The sequence below is a fragment of the Canis lupus genome, chromosome 7, assembly GCF_011100685.1.
Source record: "Canis lupus familiaris isolate Mischka breed German Shepherd chromosome 7, alternate assembly UU_Cfam_GSD_1.0, whole genome shotgun sequence".
In the NCBI taxonomy this organism is placed as follows: domain Eukaryota; kingdom Metazoa; phylum Chordata; class Mammalia; order Carnivora; family Canidae; genus Canis; species Canis lupus.
The window spans coordinates 18,623,491-18,649,357 of record NC_049228.1 but is presented as its reverse complement, the minus strand read 5'-3'; the positions used below and the strand labels follow the sequence as shown (position 1 = coordinate 18,649,357).

At 38.4% G+C, this 25,867-nt stretch overlaps 1 long non-coding RNA gene across 1 annotated transcript in view; it reads right to left on the bottom strand.

Annotated features, from left to right (window-relative positions):
• Nucleotides 1-3,368: 3,368 nt before the first annotated feature.
• The window catches only part of LOC111096876, a 48,971-nt gene continuing 26,472 nt past the window's right edge, over nucleotides 3,369-25,867 (bottom strand). Inside the window, exons 3-4 of the long non-coding RNA XR_005361624.1 lie at nucleotides 13,685-13,769; nucleotides 3,369-4,432 (exon numbers count right to left, since the gene is read on the bottom strand). This is a non-coding gene — a long non-coding RNA (uncharacterized LOC111096876). The remainder of the gene's footprint in view (nucleotides 4,433-13,684; nucleotides 13,770-25,867) is intronic.

Genomic DNA, 25,867 nt, shown 5'->3' with positions numbered 1-25,867 from the left:
AGTATTAATATTAATTCAAATGATACATTTTTGTTTATAGGTGCTAAAAACTATGGCTTGTATGGACTCTTCAAAGTCAATTTGAGTTTTAATTTTTAAAATTTGAGGATCATACCTAAGATTTGAAAAAAAAGATGGAATTAATCTTATCTAATTTACAGGCTTATTTATACATTTGCTGTGACTATCATCCAAAATGATAAATAATCTTAACATTGGTAATATTTTTATAGAACTTATCACTGTTTTGAGGGGAAAAAAATCTCTCTTTGATGCATTCTGTCTAAAGGACATTTAGATTTTGAAGATAAAATGTAACCTTCAAAGTCATAATAAATAGCAGTGAGAATAATACTACTACAATTCATTAAATATCTACCTTTTATGGAGTGTTTACTATGGGTCTAACGTTATTAAGTACATGGGCATTTATTATTTTTCATTTTAACTTCAGTATAGTTAGCATACAGTATTATATTAGTTTCAGGTGTCCAATACAGTGATTCAACACTCCCATACATCACCCAGTGCTCATCATGATAAATGGACTCTAATCCCCATCACCTATTTCACTCATCCCTCCACCCCTGTGCCCCTCTGGTAACTATCCGTTTGTTCTCTGTAGTTAAGAGTTTATATTTTGGTTTGTCTCTTTTTTCTTTGTTCATTTGTTTTATTTCTTAAATTACACATAAGAGTGAAACCATGTGGTATTTGTCTTTCTCTGACTGACCCATTTCACTTAGTATTATACTCTCTAGATACAAATGGCAAGATTTCATTCCTTTTTGTGGCTGAATAATATTCCATTATATATATATATATATACACACACACACATACATATACACCCCACATCTTTTTTTATCTACTCATCTATTGATGGACTCTTGGGCTGCCTCCATAATTAGTACATGAGCATTTAATTTAATATTTACATATATGGTTTAACAACCACGAAAGATAAGTACCACTTCCTCATTTATCAGATAAGGAAACAGAGCCAAGGAAGTTTGTGACTTGCCCAGAGTTAAAAACTTCCAAATGACAGGGCTATGAGTAATTTTGATCTAAAGTCCTGTGCTCTTCACACAGTGTTATTAGCAGATTACATAAAGCTCTGGCACCTTTCATTTTCATATCCACTCTACCTTCCTACCTATCACAAGCTGTCTTTACTGGCTCATTCCTGGAAAGGGGGAAGAGATTAAAAGGAAGAGAGCTAGGTTGCTTCAGTTCGTTCATTCAACTGTGCCAGGATATGGAATGTGACCCCATCCCCATCATCCCACAATACTGTTTAATTCATAAGTCCAGAGTTGAGAGTAAAAGGCACTTCATGCTTCCACACTGCAAGTTCCCAGAAGTGCCAGCATTTGAGGTCAGCCCTACTACCACGAAACCTGAGAGAAGGTTGTCATCATAATTTTTTAAAGTCCATCCATTTCTTCAACTTTCTCATGCGCAAAGCCTTGATAGAGTGACATGAAAGCCCCAAGGTGAAAGGGTAGGCATGCGCATAGCCTTAGGAATAAGTTTAAAGTCTTTTCTATGTTGTGATGAGGCAACTTAGAAAATGAAATAATAGGATGTTCTAGTTGTCACCTGTCTCCTTTCTTGAACCAGGTTAAACCACACATTAGAGTATTTCTTGTGCTTCTGCCCAGTGTTCTGCGATGGTAATTTCTTTCTTTCTTTTTCTTTCTTTCTTTCTTTCTTTCTTTCTTTCTTTCTTTCTTTCTTTCTTTCTTTCTTTCTTTCTTTCTTTCTTTCTTTCTTTCTTTCTTTCTTTCTTTCTTTCCTTTCTTTCTTTCTTCTTTTTCTTTCTTTCTCTTTTTTTTTTAGATTTTATTTATTTATTCATGAGACACACACACACACAGAGTGAGAGAGAGAGACAGACAGACAGACAGAGGCAGAGATACAGGCAGAGGGAGAAGCAGGCTCCATGCACCGGGAGCCCGACGTGGGACTCGATCCCGGGTCTCCAGGATCATGCCCTGGGCCGAAGGCAGGTGCTAAACCGCTGAGCCACCCCGGCTGCCCTCTTTTTTTTGTTTGTTTGTTTGTTTGTTTGTTTTTTAAGATTTTATTTATTTCTCAGAGAGAGAGCACAAGCAGGGGGAACAACAGGCAGAGGGAGAACAGCCTGGGATCATGACTTGAGCCGAAGGCAGATGCCTAACTAACTGAGCTACCCAGGAGTCCCTAAAGATGTAATTTCTTTTTGTAATAAATTTTTATTTATTTATGATAGTCAGAGAGAGAGAAAGAGAGCGAGAGAGAGAGAGAGGCAGAGATACAGGCAGAGGGAGAAGCAGGCTCCATGCACCGGGAGCCCGACGCGGGACTCGATCCCGGGTCTCCAGGATCGCGCCCTGGGCCAAAGGCAGGCGCCAAACCGCTGCGCCAGCCAGGGATCCCTAAAGATGTAATTTCTAATCTAATCCATCCATTAGAGTTCACTGAAGGCATGGTAAGATACTACTAATGAGGTTCCCCTTAACTGGCTCCTTCAATACCAGAACTAACTTAAAAGGTCTCTGAAAGTCTCTTCAATTCTTTTTTTTTTTTTTTTTAGTCTCTTCAATTCTTAAGAAACCTTTTAGAAGGTTTCTTAAGGTTTAGAAGGTTTAGAGGGTTTCTTAAGGTTTCTTTTTTTGAAACAAAGTGGCAAACAAGTGCCTCAATGGGAAAAAATCATCTTGAAATAAGCTAACTCTGAATGATACCATTTTAAATACCCAATTGTAAGCCTCTGTTATTTTCAGACATCATCTCAACTAAGATATTTGCAGACAATGTCCATCCTGACTTCCTTTTTAAAAGAATCTGTAAACCAGGATCATAAAATCCAGAGCAATCTACACTTTAAACATCTAACCACAAGGTGGAGATCTAAAGCAAAGAGTAGTTTCATGGCTGGGCTCAACTGAGAATCCAGAGCTTCTGATCCAAGATTAGAAGTATTTGTGTTCTCAGATGGTGCAGAAATTGACATTATTGTTTTAAGCTAAAGAAAAAGACATTGCTTATCAGTGTTCTCTTATATAGATTAGAAGTGAGGGATCCCTGGGTGGCGCAGCGGTTTGGCGCCTGCCTTTGGCCCAGGGCGTGATCCTGGAGACCTGGGATAGAATCCCACATCGTGCTCCCGGTGCATGGAGCCTGCTTCTCCCTCTGCCTATGTCTCTGCCTCTCTTTCTCTCTCTGTGACTATCATAAATAAATAAAAATTAAAAAAAAAAAGAAGTGTATATGGCGTGCAAGTACTTCAGGAAGCTCTAAGCAAAACAATGTCATGCAGCAAAGTGGGAACATCGATTAGAAATCTCAAGCTTTAGATATAAAGTAAGGAGAATGCTATTGTTTTATTGCTTGACTGTGAATACATTTAACAAGGGCTAATGTGATTATTTTAGTCCAGATTTTGGAAGGCTGGTCCTGAAAACTAATTTTCAGTACCTTTAAACTCAACAGAAGTCTCAGATGTGGTTCTAAAGATTCCGCATTGTGAGTATGACTAAAATACTCCTCTAGTTTCATTTCATTTGTGGAGAGTGGTGGGACTAACTTGCCAAGTGAAGCTCTGGTGACAGCAGAAACTCCTCACCTCCCTTTCAGATGCATGGGTTTTATCAGTTTGCCCAATGATGCACCAAATGCACTTGCTTGATTCACAAATTATCTTCCAGGTCCGCTCATCTAGAAGTTTCACTATTTAAAAACTAATCTAATTTTCCTTTGATTACCTGTAGTGTGAACACTTATTTTTCCCCGTAGAAACAAACAAAAAACAATTGAAAGAGAAAATCTAAGCTACATAATAAATAGAAAATATGGTGTGATCTTTTCTGTTTCTTCTACTTCCACATGTTTTAACTTACTTTAGAGATCATGTAACAAGTATATTAACTAGTTCCACTGCAGCCAAAATTCTTGTCAGGGTAACTCCTTAAAATTCTGCTATTTTTTTTTTTTTATCATAATGAAAGAATCCATTTGTGGACATTGTTTTCCCTCCTAGCTTACTCAAGTACTAAGACCTTCAATCTTCCATTTATTAAAGGTGTTGATCACCTCACCTTAGAAAATTAAAAAGGAAGGCAATCACAAGCTCAAATATTGTTGCTTTCAGCTCTTAGGTGGGAATTTCCCCTCATTCCTCAGCAGCTGATTTATCTCTTTATCTCAGTCACCTGTCTATGTTACAACTAGTAGAGCAGAGTTCCAAGCTGTTTATTTAGATAAGCATCAAAGTTTGGGATGCTGATCTGTACTCAGGAGACCTTTGATCCTGTGCACCTTGATTTGGAAATCAAATTGGAACTCTAACAAGAAAGATTTGTCTCTTCCGCTACTTTCTGGTCTCAGCAAGGCCGGAAATACCAAGAGTCGGCTCCTTGGTAGTTTAGAACTTCCGCTTCCTGATCTGGAAGAGAGCAGAAGTGGAGACATATACAAACGTGAACCAAAAAATACAGTGACCTTTTGCAATCCACCACAATATCCAGGTCAAATTTTTTCAAATGTTGCCTGTTTACTCAACCAGTATAAGCTTCTGTGCCACCATTTCAAACCAAAACAAAGTCTGTGGAAGACTTTCAGGTCACCATGCACTGGTTGCTTTGCTGGGGATCCTGAAAAAGAGTGAGAAGCATTCTCCAGGTGTGGCATCTGGAAAGCCAATATGATGTGTGAGCCAGGTGATCAATTACCAGCTTAGATAGCAATAAAGGCTGCTCAGATCTCAGTTCCTCCAGGCAGTGGTTCTCAAACTTCATACACAGCCAAATGGCATGGAGGGCTGGTTAAAATGCAAATAACTGGCTCTATCCCACCCAGACCACGGTTTCTCATTCACTAATTTTGGGGCAGGGTCAGAGAATTTGAGTTTCCAGCATATCACCAGAATGATGCTGATTCTGCTGATCTGGGGATCACAGTTGGAGAACCACTCCTTTAAGTGATTTTTGCCTGTGAAAATGGGGGAAATCCTTAAACCTTAGCAAATGCTGGGATTTCATTTTAAAGAGGAAGTGAGACATGAGCACTGGAGTTAGAATCAGCCATACTTGGGATTTGAATCTGGATCTGCCCAACACTGTGAGTCCTGGCAAATTGCCTAACTCTCTGAACCATATTTTCCTTATCTGTAAAATGGGGGAAATAATCATAACCTGTATCTGAGAACCAAATGAGATACTGAAAGTAAGGTGTCTGGTACGTGGTACTCTATAAATGGTTATTTTTACTTATTTATTTTATTTTTATTTAAAAAATTACATACACTCTTAAATAAACAAATACATCCAGATGTAAGCAGTAATTTCTGAGATCTAAGCACAGGAGAAACTTTGATCAGGATACAGTATGGGTTTGTACTGGATTTAGCTTCAATAAAAATAAATTGGTACAGTTTAAAGAACAACGTTGTTCTATTAAAATAAAAATTTCTCATAAGATTTCTGGTTCTCTCTTGAAAGTTCTCACTAATTCCCACTTTCTTTATTGCCATCTTAAAGCTCATTCTAACATTTACTTCTTTATTCTGTTTCTTGCTGATATATTTCTATACTGTGAAAGAAAGAAAGAAAGAAAGAAAGAAAGAAAGAAAGAAAGAAAGAAAGAAAGAAAGAAAGGAATTTTTTTTCTAATATGGAAAAATTCTACGGGCTCTAAACTCCTATACAGTGGAGTTAACCCTCTCCAGTTACCAAATCAGAGTCTGAACACAAGGGGATAATTAACAAAATGAAGAAAATTAAGTAAATTAACAACATATGTTAATAAACTAATCTAGGGACATTAAAATTAACTTCTACTGCCCAGTTTCCGTGTTAATGAGGCATCTGTGCACTTCCGTCAGAGTGATAGTATATTATATCCAAAAGCAAAGGGAGAGCTAGAGGGAAGTGGCCAGAAGCTCCCCACCACTTTCAATGACTAAAAATGGGCTTAACCCAAAGTTAGATTAAAAAAAAGAATCGCTCATGCATTTATTAAGCATATATTCATGGTAAACTTCCTGCGGTCTCTGTGTGACACTGGGAATATACTTAGGAGTAAAAGATATCCAGGTCTTCACCTCATGGAGGTTATAGTCTAGTTTGGAAAACAAACATTAATCAAATAAGCACATGAATACATAGAAAAAGAGAAACAGTGGTATGATTGGTATAATGGACAAAAAATATGGCCTACACAATACAGTGACAATGGGAAAGCCTATAGGAGCTATCACAGCCTGTGCAAAGTCATAAAGTAACAGGAGCATGATGGCACATCTGAAGGTATGAAAGGAAACCAAAGAGGCTGGAGGTGAGAGCTAAGGCTAAGTCAGGACCGTGAAGGGCTTTGTAGATTAGGCAAATAGGTCTTCATCCTAGGAACAGTGGGAAGCCACAAGACAGTTTTAATCAAGGGATTGGCATAGTCTAATTAGCATTTGTAGAAGATCACTTGGGGTTCAGTGTGCCAAACAGGTTAACAGATGTGGCGTCCTGGGGCTGAGGAGGCAACATCAATGGCAAAGAAGTAGTGGCAAGAGTCAGTGCAATTGGGGGTACTACCATTACAGTCCACGTGAGAGAGAAATGATGGTTGATCGGACTTTGTGGTGATAGAATAATTGTTATTCTTTGTAACTTTCTTTAGTGGTGCAAAGAAGGAAAAAATGTCATTTCTCCAGCAAGTCCAAGTATTAATATGCCTACAAGCATACAGATGGACCACATGATCATTCAAAGTCCCCTCCAACACCCTGACATGACTTAGATGAGGTTCTAACTCACACTGTCACACAACTAGTCTTATGAATGACATTTCATTTTGTTTCAGAGTTATTGAAAAGATTGCCTAATACCGTTGCCTAGGTGCTTGAACTCACCATTTGCATTTCATCTTTTGTTTGGTAAAGGCTTATAATGTTTCAGGAAACCCTTGGAATAAATGCCCCCCAGAGGAAAAATTTAATTTGTTTCCTGGTTAGGCCACCAGTAAAGATTAATACACACTAGGTGAGAATGAGCTTCTGGAAAAATAGGGCTGACGGGCTTCCTTAGTAGGCCTTAGATGACAGAAGAGGAAGGAGTGTTGAAGCAGAGTGGAGAAAGAGGGAATGGGACACTAAAGACAAACGTTGCCTCCTTCCTCAGGTTTGCTGGGGCCAGCCTTATAAATGAGGAGCTATGGCAGGTTGTCACAGACAGTACGCTACCATTTTAAGTTGGTTTTACACAATACCCTCCCTCTATAGAGTATCAACCAGGAATGATGATGAATTCCAGAATGCATTTTTTATCGTGCCCTTCATTATTGGAAATGAACCCAGTAAAGGCAGAGAGATGTATCTGTGAACATAGACTTCTTGCCCATCACATCAGGAAACAACTACTTCTCCATTCTCAACCATTTTTGTGCAGAGGTCATGTCCCATGTTCCTACCTCTGGGGAAGGTAAAGAAAGCTCACAAACTGTGGCCATTCTTAGGGGCCAGACTATTTCCTCTTCCTCAGATAGGTCTGAGCCCTTACCCTCTGTCAAAAGACATACTTAAGACAAGACCACTGCTGTCTCTTCCTCTATTATTGCTATCAACTTATACTAGAATCTTTCCAGTCTCCTGCACACTGTTATTAAAGGGAGTTTTATTGCCAGTTGGTCTAAAAGAGGTTTTTGGAGCTGAAATCTTCTAAGGGAGTATATATAGATAGGATGAATAGGTGGCAACTTGAATCACATTTATCTGGAGTAATTCTGCAAAATGCCTGGGCTCTGACTCAAATCTACTAAATCAAAATCTACATTGTCATAAACATTCTTTTTTTTTCTTTTTTTAATTTAAATTCAATTTGCCAACATGTAGTATAACACCCAGTGCTCATCACATCAAGTGCCGTCCTTAATGACCGTCACCCAGTTACCCCTTCCCCCCACCCACCTCCCCTTCAGCAACCCTGTTTGCTTCCCAAAGTTAAGAGTCTCTCATGGTTTGTCTTTCTCTCTAATTTTTCCCCATTCTAAGTGATTCCTAGCACACTGATATTTAGGAACTACTGCTCTATGGCAACTATAATACAGCCCTCTATGGACACACCACTGTGTCCCAAACTAGTGAAAGGAAAGGGGTGGGTTACTGATAACCTCAGCTTTTCACACTAATATAGTAGCCTGAAGAGCCTTATTCATTAGGTCAGTCAAGTAAATTGGTCTGGAATTTTGCCTGAGACAAAAAGGTTGAGATCTTTCCTCTGAAATTCTTTTAAGAGAGAGGTTTGAGTAAAGGGAGAATGGTTATCATCTCATCTCCACATGAAGGAACCATCCCTCTAGTAGCATTTGAAAATGTAGGGGGTGGGGGAGGTCACATTATTGACTGGTGAGTGCTATGGGCACTTGGTGGTCCAAAGCCAGAGATGCTACACACCTTGCCTTTTGGGGGCCTCCCACACGGCAAAAAATTGAACTGCCCAAATGCCAGTAATTCCCAAGATTGAGAATCCTTCAGCTTTGATGCCCCTATCATGCTGAATGCAGATGTTCGATATTTGCCATAGAATCTTCCCTTTGGGGATGCCTGGGTGGCTCAGTGGTTGAGCATCTGCCTTCGCCTCAGGGCAGGATCCTGGAGTCCCGGGATCGAGTCCTGCATCAGGCTCCCTGCAGGGAGCCTGCTTCTCCCTCTGCCTATGTCTCTGCCTCTCTGTGTGTGTCTCTCATGAATAAATAAATTCAATCTTTAAAAAAAAAAAGAATCTTCCCTTTGTTCTATACATTGAATAGAGTGTATATATTTCCACGTTATTGAAGTGAGTGTACATAAAATACTCAGCATAGTGCTTGCCTTATTATAAGTAGCTCTAAGAGTTTCAGACTTATTATTTAATCAATGAAAATGAGTGGTTGAGGATTAGTGAATAGATTGTCCTTTCCTAGAGCTTGCTGATTTGAAAACAATCCAGAGTAAAAAAAAAAAAAAAAGAGAGAGAGAGAGAGAAAGAAAGAAAAAGAAAAAAACAATAGAAGAAGGTTGATATAACCTATGGTTAACTTATAAGGTCTGTGTTAACCCTTTTGGTTACCTTAAGAAAGCCCAGTTCTGTTAGACCACAATTTTCCATCACCTTCTCATCATCTTCAGTAACATTGTAGTATTCAATGGATATATGAAAGTTGGGAAAATAGAGTGCTTGCCATTAAAACAGTGTGCATCAATATTTGGCCTTAGCTTTCACTGCTGTTAACAGTAGTTTCTAAGATAAATTGAGCTTTCTATAAAAATAAATCGAGTGTTAGGAGTCATAATTCATACCAGACTCAGGAAAAAAGATCCTTGCTGAAAAAACACAGTTGAAATGGTATTCTTGCCAGAAGCCATATACCATTCTGCAATTTATTTCCTTTTTAGTGGAAGGAAGGACTTCAAAGCCGTAAGTATACACATATGCTACAAGTATGTCTAAAATCTAAATGTAGGAACCTCTGAACCAACATCCACATGACACAATTAGCAATTCTATCATTTATACCATGAGACAATATTGAAATGAGGAGATGTAGAGATTGAGAGATGACATAAAGTACCTAAGCAAAGAATAATGAGGTTTGGAAGACAGAGCTTTCTATAACTCCAAAGTCATCAATAACTTCCCACTCATCACCTTTAGGATATAATCCAAGTTTCTTTATATGTCCTGCAAGTTCCCAGTCTGACCCTTTGAAAACTAACAAATCGGTATGTATTTTGAGTAGTCATTTCTAAAGCAAAGAGAAGCATGGGGAGGCATAGTATAAAAAAGAAAAAGAGGGACGCCTGGGTGGCTCAGTGGTTGAGTGTCTGCCTTTGGCTCAGGGTGTGATCCTGGAGACTCAGGATCAAGTCCCACATCAGGCTTCCTGCAGGGAGCCCGCTTCTCCCTCTGCTTGTGTCTCTGCTTCTCTCTCTGTGTCTCTCGTGAATGAATAAATAAAATCTTTTAAAAAGAAAGAAAGAAAGAAAGAAAGAAAGAAAGAAAGAAAGAAAGAAAGAAAGAAAGAAAGAAAGAAAGAAGAAAGAAAGAAAGAAAGAAAGAAAGAAAGAAAGAAAGAAAGAAAGAAAGAAAGAAAGAAAAGAGACTTCCCTGAGAGATGGCGGAGGTGACATTCTAGTGTCCACTCTGCCACCAACCACATTCAAGTTACTTTTCATCATCTGTGAAACTAAGAGAAGCAAAGTGACAGGTGAAATCAGTAGGGGTCTAACAGTTTACCAATTCACTTGAATTTCTCCTTTATTGTCAGAATTGCTAGGCATGTCCAGAAAATTTATGAATGGTCTGTTTCACCTCTTGTTCTTTATCAACTGTGTCATGGATTAACATAAATTTAAGAAGTAACTGCTAAAAGTTTGAACACTGATATCTTTTTATTTTATTTATTTTTATTTTTTTAATATATTTTTTTAATTTTTATTTATTTATGATAATCACAGAGAGAGAGAGAGGCAGAGACACAGGCAGAGGGAGAAGCAGGCTCCAGCACCGGGAGCCCGACGTGGCATTCGATCCCGGGTCTCCAGGATCGCGCCCTGGGCAGGCGCTAAACCGCTGCGCCACCCAGGGATCCCAACTGATATATTTTTAAAGTTGTGAAAAGGCCTTTCTGATAGTGGAAGGCAAACAGTGAAACTCATGCTTATACTTATTTTGTTGCAATGTACAAGTTTTTTAAACTCCAAATTTAGTACTTTACCCATCTATTTCCCTTAATAGTCCTTTCAGAATGATCCTTTAAATTTTAACTAAGTTGAAAAAAAGATTGTTTTGGAAATATATCACACTGAGGCAATTCAAGTTTGTACTGATTCTAAATCGAAGGAAACCCTCCTTATAGCCATTCATCAAAGGATATTTTTGGTGTCTTTCACAGAGATATTAAGAATTTTTTTAGTATGGGAGTTCTCCAAAGGTTTTTCAAAATAAGCATGTTTCTAAAAGAAATCCAATAAAAGCAAAGATAGTGCGGTGGCGGCTGCTTAGAAAAGAAGCAAAAACCTCTCATAATTGGTTTATAAAGATTTCTTTTAAGAAGCCCATGGTGCTTAAATAAAATTCTAAAATAAGTATCAAGGTTTCAATACAATAACACAAATTAGTAGGCTATAAAAAACACAAATATAAAGTAGCCCAGAGTATGTAACAGTGTTTTACCACTAGCTATTCTAAATTTCATCCAAAACAATCCAGTCCCCAGAAATCTTATGCACTTCTAAAATCTTCCTTCTGCCAGAAACCAGCTCCTTGGGAGTCTCCTGATGGATTTCTGCCTGACATCTCCCCAGCCTGGCTTCCCTCCTGCCTAGCATCTTCTCCCTGTGTTCACAGAACAGCCCCAGGGTGCTGCTCACCACATGTGGTGGCACCCAGGCAAAATTCTTTGACTTGAGCAGTGATGCTCCCATTGACTGTACACATTGTCAAAGCACTGATGATGGAATTTCCAAGTATGTGGCGGAACTGCATTCTAGTGGAAAAGGAAAGAGACTGATTTCAAGTGTAATAACTAGGATTTGCACTCTTGGGGAAAAAAGCAGTAGTCAGAATCTCAACATCACTCAAACAGGTGCTATAGGACCCAGAAAAGTTTGTGTACTGTGAGAATGACAGAGACAAGATGTTACTTGTAAAAAAAAAAGAAGAAAGAAAGAAAAAGAAAGAAGAAAGAAAGAAAGAAAGAAAGAGAAAGAAGAAAGAAAGAAAAAAAGAAAAAAGAAAGAAAGAAAAAAAGAAAGAAAAAAAGAAATCTTGCCATTTGCAATGTTGTGGATGGAACTAGAGGATATGTTAAGTGAAATAAATCAATCAGAGAAAGACAATGATCATATGATCTCACTCATATGTGGAATTTAAGAAACAAAATAGAGGATCATAAGGGAAGAAAGGAAAAACTAAACAAGATGAAATCAGAGAGGGAGACAAGCCATAAGAGACTCTTAATCACAAGAAACAAACTGAAGGTCACTGGAGGGGAGGGGGGTCGGGAGGATGGGGTAACTGGGTGATGGGCATTAAGCAGGGCTCTTGATGTAGTGAGCACTGGGTGTTACATAAGGCTGATGAATCGCTGACCTCTACCTCTGAAACCAATAACACATTATATGTTAAATAATTGAATTTAAAGTTTAAAAAATAAGAAATAAAAATTAAAAAATAAGAACTGCCTCCTATAGAGATAAGGAGACTTCCATCTGGGCTGCTAGACTCAGGGAAACTGGCAAAGCCTGAAGCCCATCTGGATTTATATTAGAGGACAGGAAAACAAAACAGATGAGGGAAGGATAAAGCGTGAAGGATTCAAGAGAGCCTGTGTGACCTGAGTTCACATGACAGATTTTAGCAGGAGAGAAATTTAGGAGAGAAGATTTGAAGAGGTTCACTATGCTAAGGATGAGACCTCTCCCAGAATGTTTTGGGAAACATTATAATAAATATTTCCTTTCTCTTTAATTAACTTTCATTGTCTGGTTGATGTTGTTTTGAATGTGCAAGGGATCTATTAATCCCTCAGGCATAACTAGAAGTCAGTCTTTCCAAAATGAGGATCTGATCATGTCACTCCACTCCTGAAAGTCCTCTGAAAGTTCCTAATCACTCTGCTTAGCACTGCATGATCTGGTCTCTATGTGGGTTCAGTCACATCTCCTCCCATTACCCAAAATCTATGCTCCAGCCACATTTAAAATGGATTATTCCCAAAATGTACTGTTATGATAGTGTGCCTTATAATAAGAAATACATATTTGGTCTTTCTCTTGTGCCTGGTGCAAAATTCCTAAAACCATTTTAAGTTCCCTAAGTGTTGACAGAGGTAAAGATGTCTTTGTTAATAAGATGACTTTTATTAACCTAAGTTTGTGGGCTGGCTGCCTGGGAACCACTCTGTGAATAGAGGATTGGAATTTGCGGTTCCACCTTTGGGGAGAGGAAAGGAGCTGAAAGTTGAGTCAGTCACCAATGGCCAATGATTTAATTAGTCATGTTTATGCAATGAAGCCTCCACAAAATTCCAAAAGGACAGACTTCGGAGAGCTTCAGGCTGGTGATGATTTGGAAGTGTGGAGAGAGTTGCTTGCTTAGAGACACAGAAGCTCTGCATACCTTCCCATATATCTTGCCCTATGAATCTCTTCCATCTGGCTGTTCCTGAATTGTACTCTTTTAGAACAAACTGGTGATCTAGTAAGTAGAATGTTTCTCTGAGCTGTGGAAGCCACTTTAGCAAATGAATCAAACACTAGGAGGGAGTTGTGGGAGCCTCTGATCTTTAGACAGTTAGTCAGAAGCACAGGTAACAAGCTGACTTTGTGACGGGTGGCTACAGTGACGAGGCAGTCTCTAGGTAGATAGTGTTCGAATTGAGTTGAATTGTAAGATACCCAGCTGCTGTCAGAGAATCACTCAGTGGTGTGAAAACACACACACACACACACAATGATCTCATAGGTCTTCAGATGTTCACACTTGCTTCTGTCCCCTCAGCTTGAAATGCATCCTTCCCCTCTTCATCCACCTCTACAAGTATTTGCTGAGCAGCTATTATGTATTAAGTACTGTTCAAAGCACTGAGTGACCAAAACAGTGAGCAACAACTGCTACAACTACAATAGCAAAGCAGTGAACAAAACACACAAAAAGCTGCTACCTACTTGCATATTGCCTTGGGTGACTCTTCATGCCATTCAAAACGTACTCCAATATCAATAGAATGCAGTGTGTAGACTTTGTTTGAATCTCAAAAAAAAAAAAAAAGAAAAATTAAAACAAATGAACTTTGAATCTAACTGGATATTTGAAAACATTAAGAAATAATAATTACTGATTTTTAGGTAAGATATTGGTATCATAGTTATAGTATTTTTTAAATAAAAACAAGAATCCTTACCTTTTGGAGATATATACCAAAATATTTATGGAGGCAATAATATGAAGTCTGGAATTGGATTCAAAATAGTCCATTGAGGCTTTGGGGGCAGTAAGGAGAGTACAGATGAAACAAAACTGCCATTTGTATTGGGGATCCCTGGGTGGCTCAGTGGTTTTGGCACCTGTCTTCGGCCCAGGGCATGATCCTGGAGACCCAGGATCAAGTCCCACACCGGGCTCCTTGCATGGAGCCTGCTTCTCCCTCTGCCTGTGTCTCTGCCTCTCTCTCTGTGTCTCTCATGAATAAATAAATAAAATCTTTAAAAGAAAAAAAAACTGCCATTTGTAAATAATTATCAGATCATCTCTCTACTTTTGTATATATTTGAAAATTTCCATCATACAAAGTTTCTAAAAAAGAAAAAAAAAGTAAAGATGCATTGGACTTCCTGCCTCCCTACAAGCTTCCCCTGGGGCTCCAAACCTTGCTCTATTTCTTGAAAGCCAAGGGCCCCTCTTGCTCTCCCAGCTGCTTGTCTCCCCTTATCATTACACCATTTCATGATTGTCATTTCATGTATCACTCCCAGTTGAGGGCAGGGACTGTCTGTGTCTTTCTAATCATTCTCTCATCAGTTCCAGCTATAATGCCTGGCAAAAAAATAGACACTGGGTATTACCTCTGCAAATGAAAAGTGATGTTCTTTATTCATGAGAGACACAGAGAGAGGCAGAGACAGGCAGAGGGAGAAGCAGGCTTCCTGCAAGGAGCCTAATGCAGGACTCGATCCCAGGACCCTAGGATCACAACCTGAGCCAAAGGCAGATGCTCAACCACTGAGCCAACCAGGTGCCCCTATAATAATCAGATTTTAATGAAGATGACATTGGTTTCAAGGGAACAGAAACTTGGTAGCTGTCTTCTGTACTACAGAAAATTTTCTGGCAGATGTGATTCCATTCACTCCACACATATTTTTGAGTCCCCCAATGTATGAAAGCTACTGGGCTGGGGACCCTATACTCCCTGTTAACAATGGTCTTTTTTCTTTGGAGTACCCATGAAAGACTAGGGGAAGATGTGGGCATGCCCCGGCACATATGTGCACACACACAGTTACTTTCTCATTGTTGGTCCTTTCAGGATCTAGTTGAAGCAAACAAACAAGTTAGTATCCCTGTAGCAGTATCTAGCACTTCTGTTAGCTTGTTTTCTGTACTGTTTTGATGAGCAACATAAGATTCTCTGTAATTTAAAAATGATTGCTAGCCCTCTTCAATAAAAAGTGTTAGCTGTAAATAAAAACAACTTTTTTTTTACTCTGAGACTTATTTTCTTCCTAAAATAATTAAGAGAGAAGATATATATGCAAATTATTTATTCTACTAATAATATGAAACTTGCTAAGTCCTACAGGTCTCTGTAAGTCAGAAGCAACATGAGTCTCTGATACCCAACCTTTCCCAATTCCAAATTAAGTACAAATAATAAAATCAGTGTAATGATAAGGTAAGATGGAAAATACACTCTAGTTTTGAGATATTCCTCTCTTCTGGGGAGATTACTTGGCTCAATTTGAGTAAAACTACATCATCTGCCAAGGAAAATTCATGTCAAATAGAGTATTTTCAAAGAATATACATTTAATGAATATACATTTAACTTTTACTGTATCTTTGTTAAGTGCCTGAGGTGTCTCAACATTTCAAAACCTGTGATTGGGATGCCTGGGTGGCCCAGTGGTTGAGCATCTGCCTTTGGCTCAAGTCATGATTCTGGGGTCCTAGGAGTGAGTCTCACATAGGGCTCCCCTTAGGGACCCTGCTTCTCTCTCTACCTGTGTCTCTGTCTCTCTCATGAATAAATAAATAAAATCTTAAAAAAAAAAACCTGTGATAATCCTTCTAATGATGGCACAGTCTGATAGCCAAAGATAATTCTTTTTTTATTTAAAATTTTTAAAAATTATTATATTTTTAATTTTTTAGAGAGAAAGAGTGCAAGGGGAAGGCAAGGAGGAATAGAGGGAAAAGAGGAGAGGTAATCTAGAAGGCTCCATGCTTAGCATGGACCCAGGGCACCAGGCTCAGCTTCACAACCCTGAGGTTATGACCTAAGCCCAAATCAAGAGTCAGTCCCTTAACCGACAGAGCCACTCAGGTGCCCCCAGAGATTTTCTTAATACAATTAATTCCATCAATTCTAAGATAAAATACACTTTGCAATTAATAGTGCACAGAGCGTTACAAAACAGAAACCAGGATCACTGTTGCAAATTCTCTAATATGACTCTACTAAGTAGGGCCAACTTATCATGATTGACACCATCATGGGACTGCACAGGGCATGCACCTCCAAGAAGCTGACCACATTTTAACTGAATGAACAAGTGAATGAATCTCATAAGTTTGGACTGATGAAGCAGGTTCAAATATTAAAAGTCTATGTTATAGAAGAATATACATCATATAGTTATTATTCTAAGAATATACTGAAGCCAAAAAATTACATCTTGATAAAAGATTGTAGAGAAACTCCTTTAATAATAGCCAAAATATTATTTTGACCAATTATCTGAATATAAATAATATTTTTAAGTGTTCAAGTATGTGTTTAAAATATTTATATATTAATTTATGGTAGTAAATTTCATTACTTACAAAGAAATATTTATTAAACCAGGAGAAGTACCTACCTATTCCTGACTTTCAATGTTTTCTAGTATGGAGGACAGCACTCAGTTGCTAACACCAGAAACCTGGTTTGGATTCTATTTTGGATTCTCCCTTTCTCCTAGTCTCATCGACCTGATTACCAACATGCTTTTTGTCTATGATCTAACTTTTCCTCGTCTGCTTAAGAAACTCCCACTTTCCCTCACAATTTACAATTCTGTGTAGCCTAACCTGATTCTCCCAACCAGACTTAGATCTTCCTAACATCTCATATATACCTCAATTTCTATTATAGCATTTTCTTACAGTTTCATTATTTGAACACATCCATCCCTGAAGTATGTGGTGGATCAAAGTCAATTGATGGGGCAAACCAATGTCCACAAGAGGGAGCCATAAATCAGGAATCAGAGATCAGAAACCAGCCCTAGAATCAAGGGGTCAGGTTAACATGGTACCTAGAAGACAAGCAAAGATGTAGGAAATGGAGATGAGTACAGAAATAAGAGCAAGTTAGTCAAATGAAGAGGGTCCAGAAAGATTGCCGCAAACATTGGTGGGTCAGAGGATGACATATACCTGAGAGAGTTATGGCGAATGTTAAACTGTTTAACAGAACCAAGTCAAGGCAATCCTTGGGAATGTTCTGTTTATGCACCAAATGAATGATGAGCTATTGGTAGTCTGAGTTCCTCTCCCAGGTAAGTGGGAACCAGGGCTTTGGTTCATCTGGGATTTCAAAACTGGAGGATATGAAAAAGTCTATGGGTGAGCTGGTTGCTGTGGGGTGGGAGTAGAAGGTAACTGAATCTATGGCTCAGGTCTCAAGAAAGAGGTAGAAGGAGCCAAGGAAACTTGCAAGTACTCATTTGTTTACTCAGTAAATATGCATTAAGTGCCTTATGTATGCCAAGTACTGTGCCAGTATCTTAGCCTGAGCTGCCACAGCCAAATACCATAGACTGGGTGGCTTAAACAGCAGTCATTTCTTTCTTCCAGTCCTGGAGACTGGAAGTCCAATATCAAAGTGCTAGCAGGGTTGGTATCTCACGAGAACTCTCTCCTTGGGCTACAGATGTGCACCTTCTCATTCTACCTTTATAGGTCCTCTCTTCAGTTTTTCCGTTGTTTGGCAGGTGGAAAGAGCCAAAGCAAGCTCTCTGGTATCTCTTTTTATATGGGCACTAATTCCATCATGAGGGCCCCACCCTCATGCCCTCATCTAAATCCATTTATCTGCCAAAGCTCCCATCTCCAACTTCCATCACATTGGGAGTTAGTGCTTCAACATATGAATTTGGAGGGGGAGGACACAAAGTCCACAGCAGCCAGTGGGGCTTTGACATTTATGATGGAGCAGATCCTTTACAAGTACAAGTGACAAAATGCAACAGAGAGGAAAAACAAAGTTTTAAGGAGAATGTATTTCAGAGGTTGCTAATGTAGCCATCAAGTTTAAGGAAATCGTAGAAGACAAGAATGGGACTCAAACCAGGGTCAGAAGCAAAGAAGACATGAAGTAATAAGAAGAGTCAGAGGAGTTAAGGACGGCAGCCTGGGAAGATGTGCAGAGGTAGCAGCATATGGGCTGGGGTTTATCTTGTGGTTCCTTGTGGTGGGTGAACCCAAGGGGAGGGCAGGTGAGGTATTGAACCTGTTCAGAAATGAGGGAAGGGGTCTGAGATTCAAGCTCCCCTTCAGGCTTGTAGCAAGCACGCAGCAGTCAAGAAACATTTGTGGAGTAACTTAATACAACTGTCCTGCTTTTAAAATTGATTTGATTAGTCTGACCCACGAGGAGTACTTTTTTAAGCCAACAATTCTCATAAACTTCTGCCCAGCTGCCCAATTTCTAGATAATCTAGTGCCTTTTCTTCTTTATACCACCTTACTTTCCCCTCCTGTTCCTCCCGACTCTCCCTGAACATAAAGAGCTTTTTGCATCTTATAAACCAAAGAACAGAAAGGAATGAAGCTGAGCAATCAAGTCAGATACTTTTGGGGAAATAGCAAAAGATTTGAAGCAGAAACGATTGCTGTTGGTGATTCTCATTTGGCCTTGGAAGCCCTCCATCTGGATCAGGGGCATGGCAAAAATCCACTAACCCCCATTTCATTTTACCAGTCGAGCAAACACCCAGGTGGCTTACAGTTCACAGCTCAATAAATGCTATTTGGGTTCTTGTTGAAGCCTGGTTGGGGATGTTATGTAAGAGAGGAAGAAGCCTACAGGCACAGCAAGGCCACTGGATGCTTTGCTGCACGTATTGTCTTCCCACTGTTTGCCTTGCCAACGTGGGTGTGGGTGTGCACGTGGTCCTTCCCGGAGGAGCTGCTTGCACTGGGCGTCCTTGGCTGTGTTGCTGGGAATCTGTCCGCAGATTCTCCTCACCCCTTGGGGGGTGGGGGGGAGTGGTTGGGGAGAAATAGCAGGAGGAAGTTCAACCAGGGTCAAGGAGGCTTGTTTTCTCTTCCTCATCAATGGATTTACTCTATAAACTGATTTGTGCTGCCAAAGAAAAGGAAATCCTCATTGTCTTTCACACTCGAGCTTCCCTAACGTAAGCATTATCTCAGGAGTAGTGATTTTGGTCCCAAACCTATTTCAGACACGCACGTTTCATTTGTTTTTTCCTGGAATGATGATGAGATCAAGGCCTGTATCTATGAAAGAGTGTGTGAGAGTTTCTGGAAGTATATAAGGATTGATGGCAGTGGTGTAAAGCCCTTTCACACCTTTTCATTTCTGTTATTCTCTAAAGATATTAAACCTGTTGCCTGAAACCCTCACAGAAAGGATTTAGTGATAAAACTCTCCGAATACCTAAGTGTTAGAAAGCCCTAGTTCATGATCTTGCCTGAGTCTAGTAATATCCAATTCCTTAAATTTTGATATTAAAAATAAGCCTTCCTAAAGTTGCAGTAAACCTTTATATATTTCTTTAGATAATTGAAAAATAGTATCTAAAGAGAAACTAGCCATAGAAGTCCTAAAGTTTTTAAATAATAGGGTGAAAATGGCCTTAAAGATCAATGAAATCATCAATACAGTCCTGTCACTTTGCAGATGAGGGAAGCTAAGGTTACTCGAATGACTCGATTGGCACATGGTGACAAAACTCAAGAGTGGAGAAATGGCACAGGAGAGGTCTTCTATTCCTCAAAGTCCAAGGCTGTGCTACAGAAAATTCTATTCCACAGTACATTTAAGAATACATGTTTTGTATTAAAATTCCAAACTACTATGAAGATTGAAGGCCATGTCTCCACGTATTTCCTTGAACATTTCCAAACAGGCTTTTTTTTTTTTTTTTTTTTTTTCAGTTTTTGCTCTGCATGTGGACTTTATTCTTAACTCAAAAGCTTAGCATAAAAGCAAGTCTTTGGAATTTTTTTTAAAAGATGGAGAATTTCCTCTGCGTCTTAGACCTTAGAGCTTCCTCAGACCTTATTTCATTTTAGCTAGTTTAATTTTACTTTTTAAAAACTCCTTTATTTTCATTTGACTAAAAAAGTGTGTTTATCCCTTACCTCCTTGCCACTTGAAATCCTTGTCTTACTTAGCCATAAAAAGTCCAAATACAATTTAACACCTAACAAGAAAAGAGGTGTAATGGGGAAATGACAATTTTGCTAAATTGAGCAGTATTTCTTAGAAAATCATAGGGAAGTGAATTCTCTGTGAGCTCTACAGCTGTTAGCACTGAATGATAACCACCACCTTCTCTAAACTCTACCATCAAGGTATCAAATCCCAATATCCTCTAAGGTCAGGTATGGTCATCCCCTTAGAGATTTGAAGATAGCAGATATACATCAATTAAATTAGAAAGGAAAGATTATTAGAGTGAAGATTTTATTTCTCCAGGCTGACTGCACTTCTAAAGAATGAATATTAAATGAAAATTAATAAAGAATTTTAATTCAAATCTATTTAGTATTCTTGAGAAATTCATCAAAAATAACCACTGACATGTCATTATCCAACAAGTTCAAAGTACTTCCTACTTGGTAAAAGAAGAGACTTCATGTTCTATATAATCATGCTGTCATAAGAATAAAAAAACCACTTTGATTTGACAGAAAGTATTTTTCTCCCCCAGGAATGAAAAGGAGGGGAAAACCCACATTGCTGAGTGCAAAAATAATTATAGTAGTATCAGTATTAAAGTTAGCTACAGGCAATATTGATATATACTTTATGTCCAAGGAAAGCAGTATCAATGAAATTGCTATAATGGATGAATAATAATTTTTGCACTATAACCATGTATTTTGCCAAAATACTTCCCTTATGTAACAGAAAAGTGAGTAAGTTTAAAAACAGTGACTCATGACCACCTGCTACTTCTAAAAGTCCAGGGATATGAATACCTATTATTCAGAGGCTAGTAATGCCCTGTAGATCTCTCTTTTTATTCTCTACCTTTGTCAGCCAACTCACTTTACGGCTATTAAGTCCACAAAGCTTCTGAATCCTCTCCAGCCCATCTCATAACAAAAGTTGACCACCTGACATGCAGGTCTGGTTCTGTGAAAATACATTAATCCCACCCTAAAACCATGATAACCTGAGTCAACAGTGAACACATTAGTGAAATACAATTGCTGGTTTATGGTGTTATTCCAGTTAGCCACTGAGCATGAGGCATCTTCTAGTTCTTCCATTGTTTAAAGATTCATTCAATTTGTCAGCAAGCTGAGTGGACATAAAAGACGAGGCAATGAAATCATGAGTTGATCTAGCCACTAAAATAACTCCTATTATTAAAAAAACTTAATATTAATTCAATTTTTATTTAATAAATTATATCTAGATGGAGACTTTGAGCTATAACAAGTAACAATCTACAAACTACAAAAATTACTAAAATGCTTTATATCATTTTTATTGACCTATGGGACAGCCTAGAATCCTTGAGAGAAAATTAAAACCCCTAAATGGATAAAAACAAATTTATACCACTACTACTACCACTGTAAGAAATGTCATGCATACATTTTTTTTCCAAAACAAAATTAAACTGAAGACTAGGATAGCTGATCTAGAAGAGACCCTAAAAAGTATCTCCCTTTGACAGAGGGGAAAACAGAGGTCTAGCGAGGTTAAGTGATACAGTGGTAAACACAGCTCACTGGCTGGTGTGTGAATAAACTGGAAATAGGTGGAAGGTCATGACTCTCTTCTCTGTTCTTCCCATGTAGGACAGAGTTCACTATCATCCCTGTGCCTCCCCTTTTAAGATCCTCTCTTAGTATCCACTTGTTTCAAGTGCCTAATCTATGTGCTATCCCTAAAGAGTCCGAATTTCTCAGTTAACTATTACGTTTGGAAAACAATCTCCTAAGCCAGCATGTAGTCTTAAATCACGCTGTGTTCCATGGCACATGCATAGATGCTGCCCAACAAAAGAGCTCTCTGATCAAACAGGTTTGGGAAATTCGAAGATAAACCAAGGTTTCTTTTCTATAAGATTGTTTCAGGTCTTTAATATGTTGATGTGCTTCATGAATCTTAAGATGTGTATATCCCAACTTTACTTGATATGATTTTTTAAAATTTTTTTTTATATAGAGCATATGTCACAGACACTGTGATAAAATGAAACATAATTTCGGAAACACTGTGACATAAGCTAATTCCTAATGAGCTTAGCTCAGATGTGTCTTTTTTCAGAAATGTAGATACTTCTTTTATAATTACAAATGAAATGATTACTTTGAAAACTTGCAAATGACAGGTGGAAAATTAAACTGACCTCTATTTATACTAGCCAAAGATTAGGAGATATCCAGAGGGGTGCCTGGGTGGCTCAGTCAGTTAAGCATCTGCCTTGGGCTCAGGTCCCAATCCCAGGATCCTGGGATCTAGGCCTGTGTTGCACCCCCTGCTCGGTGGGGAGTCTGCTTCTCCCTCCTCCTCTTTCCCTTCCTCCTGCTCATGTGCCCATTCTCTCTCAAATAAATAAATAAACTTTAAAAAAAAAAAAAAAAGAAGATATTGAGTATTTGCATTTCAAAATTGCCTTTTGGAAGATTGTAAAGCCTTTAAGATGTGAAGGCATTATAATTTAAGATGGCCTTTCGTGTACTGTGAATAGATGCTCTACCAGTTAACATCCAATGACTTCACATATGTATCTGCTTCATTGTAAAGCGGATCCTAATAATAGAGGTGCCATCTATTGAGCACTGCATGCCAGGCTCCACTACACACTTTACATTATTCACAACAGCCCTTACGGTAGAGCCTTTTATCATTCAAACCAAAATCGTCTAGTTTTCAGGCCTATGCTATTAACCTCACTATGGCACTCCTTCCTCATCCATCCTAATTAGCAAAGCTCTCACAATTCAAACATAAACTGGGCTTTTTCCTTCATACTACAGCTCCAGAAAGTCCCAGAATTTTTTCAGCCAGGATTCTGTCTATATTTCAGAACTATTCCTCTCACCTTATATGGGAGCTTCTTTAGAGTAGGCACTTTGATTTCTGCAATGGATAATGTCACAAATTCAGCAGGCACAAGGGATACAATCGAACTAATTCTACTTCCAAAGGGGCTCAGAACCATTCATTGGCTAATGGTGACCCCATTAGTTCACTGCAGTTACTGCCTCTTCTTTGAGTCCAGTGCTACTCAAAAGGTGGTCCAAGGACCCCTGCCATTCCCCAAATTATTTATAATGAGTCTGTGATGAGGAGTTTGTTCCAGAAAGGAAATCAATTGCCTCACTCAGCACGCTATTTTGAGTGCAGTTGACATTTTTTTTCAATGCAAGAGCCTTTTGATAAAGAAAGTAGTGTGCAGATTTACACTCTGGTGCAACCTCTAGGTCACTGCAGATGGCTATGAACAGTTCACAGGGGGCGGGGGGATCCCTGTGCACCACTTCTCCAATCCACCGGTGAGGCATTATTTCCTCATGAGCCTGAGGTCTAGGTGATAAAATAGGAAGAATGTGGACTTTGGAATCATGCAGTCTGGGTTCTCCATGATAATTCTGTTGCTTACTTGCTATGTATGATGGGAAAACTTATGTAAACTCTTTGAGTCTCAGTTTTCTCATCTGCAAAATGGAGGAATTAATTGCTATTTCACAGGTTGGTTCTAAAGATCAAATCAGACAATATTTTTAAAGTGCATAATGATATATAGATCGTTTATTTGTTAATAGGTTAATAAACCTCAGTCCCTTTCTGCTTCTGCCACATGTCTTCCAATACATGACATAGTATTTTTCATTGAGTTAAGGGTTTGTTTGTTTGTTTGTTTTTGAGATTTTAATCTGAGGTTTTTTTTTTAATTGCAGTTTTGGACAACAGTAAAGCCGAAGGAGAAGGCAAGGAAGTATAGTGATGTTAGGAAGAACACAGACCCTTAAAAAAAACATAATTCTTAAATTCACACAGAATAAAAAATCATTTATTTTACTTCTTGTGCTAGATATTCTAGAGAAAGAAAGAAGTTAAGGATTAGGGAGAAATGTTATCCTACCTTTGATGTTTCCCAAAAAGATTCCATGAATATATATATATATATATGTGAGTGTGTGTATATATATATATATATAGTGTGTGTGTATGTGTGTGTGTGTGTGTGTATATATATACAGATGGCTATGAACCATTTGTGTGTGTATATATATATATATATATATACACAAAGTCTCTGGTTATTCCAAAGAATTATTCCTTATTGCTTTGCTCCAGTTTATTGCCTAATAGTATCATATTAAATATATTTGGAAAGGGATGGGAGCTTATGATTTCCCAAAGTTAATCAGTATTCACCATGCTTTTAAAAAAAATTTAAATAGGCTCTAAAAAGAATAAAATAAGCATTAAAGTACACTTGAGTAGCAGAGTTCTTGCTGGATTCTCCTGGTGGCCTCCTTCTGTAATTGGCATGTTATTAGGCCAGGCTTGACTCACACATCTGTTATTGCTAATGAACCTGAGGAGAATCTTTGGAAAAGCATAGCACATTCTTTCACATTTGAATAGCTATGGCAGGAGGAGGCTGAATAAACCTACTGGAAGGAGTTTTCAGATGACCCAGAGTTTGACTTTATGACATGGGCAATTATAGTTAATCCTGAACAACACCTGTTTGAACTGTGCAGGTCCATTTACATGTGGATTTATTTTGATAAATACAATATAATACTGTAAGTGTATTTTCTCTTCCTTAATATTTTTTTAATAACACTTTCTACTCTCCAGCTTACTTTAATGTAAGAATGTAGTATATAATACATACAGTACACAAAATATGTGTTGGCCGACTGCTTCTGTTAGTCCATAAGGCTTCTGGTCAACAATAGGTTATCTGCAGTTAAGTTCTGGGGATTTATATACAAGTTATACATGGATTTTTGACTGCATGGGGTCACTTCTGCACCCTTAACCCCCCCTCTCATTCAAGGGTCAACTGTAACATTTTGCTTTACTTGTAGCTATTGCTTATTTGAAAGTTTGCTTAAGTTATGTGATTTCATATTAGGACAGTATTTCCAATAGGTTCTCAGAATTTATCACTGAATGTATTCATTACAGAGTGTTTCTGCGTACCACTGTGTACTTCAATAGAAATAGTAATAACAGGAGATCCCTGGGTGGCTCAGTGGTTTAGCGCCTGCCTTTGGGCCAGGGCATGTATGGTCCTGGAGTCCCGGGATCGAGTCCCACGTCGGGCTTCTGGCATGGAGCCTGCTTCTCCCAGTGCCTATGTCTCTGCTTCTCCCTTTCTCTCTCTCTCTCTGTGTCTATCATGAATATATAAATTAAAAAAATCTTTTTAAAAAAAGAAATAGTAATAACAGCATTTTCAGGTATCTAATCTTAAAGGAAAGTGTAGTTTAAATAAAAATGAAAATAGAGAATATGAACTTTTATCATTTCACTCAATGAATGCCTATAATTTTAATTTAAAAAATTCAATCTAATTCTAAATGCATCTGTTCAGCACAGTGAGGATAGACAAATACAGTAAGAGTAGACCTCTCTCAATGTGCTTGCAACAATTCTACCTAACATGTCTCTAGAAATATATTCTCAATCAGTAGAGATGAGATATCATAAATTATTTACTTGACTGAGAAAAATCTTTTACCTACCATTCCATATAGCTTGAGTGAATCCGTTGTTATGGCACGGTTTCCTCACTTATTAAAAGGGGGGCCAAATAAACCGCTTTCATGTGCTCTCCATTTCTCTGTTTTGAGATTTCTCCGCAGAAATTTTAAACTCCCCAGGTGCCCACATTACACATAAAAGGCACAGTAGA